The sequence below is a fragment of the Triticum urartu genome, chromosome 7A (genome assembly GCF_056163025.1).
Source record: "Triticum urartu cultivar PI428250 chromosome 7A, HENAU_Tu73, whole genome shotgun sequence".
Lineage (NCBI taxonomy): Eukaryota > Viridiplantae > Streptophyta > Magnoliopsida > Poales > Poaceae > Triticum > Triticum urartu.
This window is the reverse complement of record NC_141879.1, coordinates 696,707,570-696,710,565: the sequence shown is the minus strand read 5'-3', so window position 1 is coordinate 696,710,565 and position 2,996 is coordinate 696,707,570. Positions and strand designations below refer to the sequence as shown.

Sequence of the window (2,996 nt, the reverse complement as noted above, 5' to 3'; positions counted from 1 at the left end):
GCTCGTACAGACATAAAAACTGCAGTTTGGCTGGGTTCTGGCCTTGAAGGGATTGTAAATCTTTGTGTACTGGATCAGCTTGATTCAGGTTGATTAATACAAATCCTTTTTCCCCCGCAAAAAAAAGAAATAGCAAATTAATTTAATAATGTTCAATTTATCAACTATGACTTTAAAAGTAGGCGGCATAGACGCAGATTTTCTTTTCTAATGTTGATTATGCCCTTTAGCCATCTTCGCACTTGATCCCAGCTTCTTCGTCCATGCCGTCATCTCATCCTCACGTTTGATATTTGTTTCCAAAGGGCTTCATAAAAAGCCTTGGCGTATTCTTGCTCCTAAACACTTCTCTTCTTCGTTTGAGTTCATCTTTTTATCATCCAGTTTTCATCCGCTTCTACTTCTCCACAAGTCTGTTTTGTAAAATCCATTCTTTTTGTGATCATCCATGGGGGAAAGTCTTTCAACCTTGAACCACCGCTCGTGCCAAACTGATGTGCACCAGGAGGCAATAATATTCCAACGTCAAACTCTGTCTCTGCTGGGCGACACGGAACTGCATCTGCTGCATCAACAATATTATTTGCTTTGTGCCACTACCGCAGCCTCATGAACTCTGGAGCGGCCAGGCCCTCCACCCTTTGGATCTGCGCCTGCAATGGCAGCAGCTCCTCCATCCGCTGTTGCATGTCCTAAAACTTCTCAATCTGCCTATGCTACCGTGCGCCATTGCCATCGTCGCCAGCAGCTTCGTCAGTCGTGATCGTGGCAGCGTTTTCTACGACCAGTTCACCGCAACAGTGCTCGCAGTGGAAGCCCTCGTAGTCGTCGGTGATAAGTCTCAGGGCGTCCAATGCCGAGTACTTTCTCCCGCAGTCAGGGAAAGGTACTACTGGATCGTGGCTCTGCTATCTGCCGGCAGCTCGTCCCTGATCTTCTTCCTCATGTCGTGTATCCGGTACCTGACGGCGTCGCAGGCCTGAGCGTAGTCTAGGCAGCAGTAGGATCTTAGGTGCAGCTTCTCCTTCTCCTTCTCGTCACCTTCCTTGGCACAATCATCAGCAGCGGCGGCTGGTTCTGCTGGCGCTGGCCCCTTCTGGTGGTCCCTCGATACTATCTTATATTCCTCGAGGTAGCGGAGGACGCGGCGGAGCGGCCTGCGCTGCATCCTTATAGATGCGGCCAAATCGTCCTCTTTGACCCACTGCCCGTTCCATCTGTGTTGACACCAAATTTTGGCACGATCAAAAACTTAATTAAGATGGCTTCAAATGGAGAAGTGCTCAAACTAAGAAAGTTCCGTATCGTCAAAAAATGAAACTTTGATGTTTGGGCCATCGCCATCCGATCTCATCTCGAAAGCCGAAGTTGTGTTTGAAATACCGAGATTTTGTATTCAGAACACTATTCTACTAATTACGCTCCCAAAACTGCCTCGTATGGAAAAATAATTTACACGGATTGTTTTCGTCTCGTCGAAACGATCGATTTTGATATAAAAATCGTTCCAATCCGAGTTTGTATGCAAAAGTTAGAGCTATCGGAGTGCAGCCCTCTCATGAAGCGTGATGTGGCGCGCCCCACCAGACCTATGTCTGATGGGTAGGGCGAGTGAACAGGTGTTTTGCGTGACCGTTTTGGCCCATAAGATGGCGTCATATCAAAAAACGTTCAACATGAAAGTTGTTCGTCTCGTTGAAACAATCAAGATTGCTTTTGGACTCGTTTCCATCCGAGGATGTTTACCACCACAAAAATGATCCGCAAGGTGCAGCCAGTTTAAACCGAACAGTTTTGGAAAGTTTGGACAAAAGCAATGCGAATTTGACTAGGGTTTTGGACGTGAATCCAAGCCTTTTCCTTGCACGGGAAGTCCAGCCGCCTCATATATATCTAAGGGGTGACGGCCGATTGAACAACACACAATCGATCAAATCATCTACCACTTTTTATCTTTTATCTTTTCTCCTTAACCCTAGTTTTCTTCTTCCTCGTTCTTCGTCTGTTCTTCTTGTTGCACGGTGGCGAACCTCGAGGCCCTAGGGGTGATCAGGTCGACCTAGGGCAGCCCATAGCCGCCGCCCGCCTTGACGGGGTCCCTCCCGGGCGCGTGGGGTTTCGGGTCATCAAAAGCGCCCGCCGGATTGCTTGCGTACCGCGCTTCCGGACGGGTCTCCTTCGACGTGAGCTGCGGTGCATCACCCTCGGCGTTGGAGGTACACGGTGACGTGTTCGTGTGCGAACACACTTTTGGCGACTCCGCTGGGGACGAAGCTTTGAACGGTCTCCAACCCATTATTGCTACAAAGAGATCGTCATCAAGTTGCTGCAATCTACAAGGGTAATATGAATACCCAATTCCCCTTTGTTGATGTAAATAATCCATATGTTGTTGCTAGATCACCTAATGAGCATAATGTATCGGTTAGCCCTAGTTTTATCAATCATGCATGTAATTATGCGCAAGGGCCGATGCAAAACAATCTTCATGCTTCAAATTCTTACGATTTTAGCAATGTACAACATATGTATCCAAACTCCCATGCATCGGCAACGCCACAAATCCATATGTCGATGAACAACATGATGGGTTTGGCTAATCAATTTGAAACACCGCATGTTAAAATTTACAATAGCATACAAGAAAGTGTTTCACCTTTTTATTCATCGGCAACTAATTTGCAATATGCGAATCCAACCTTGCCGATGGATGGGAGAATTGGCCATGCTACTACTAGCTATTCGGCCAGTTACTCTCAACCATCATATGATACACCTCATGTTAGTAATTTTTCAGCACCGTATGCAACTGTAGATGTTCATAATTCGGCCCCGCATCTTCATGGTCGCAGCCGAATAAGTGAAAATTTAACAAGAACACATGTGCCGTCATCAAATACTGTAGCATATAATGCATACTCTACGCAATTCAACAATTTCGGCAACACTCACGAATCATTGCCGAAAGAATATGAAAGTATTGTGGGGCAATCCCT

The 2,996-nt window shown here is 46.5% G+C and overlaps 1 pseudogene; it reads right to left on the bottom strand.

Annotated features, from left to right (window-relative positions):
* Window positions 1–269: 269 nt before the first annotated feature.
* Window positions 270–1,338, bottom strand: LOC147961684 (uncharacterized; annotated as a pseudogene).
* Window positions 1,339–2,996: the final 1,658 nt, after the last annotated feature.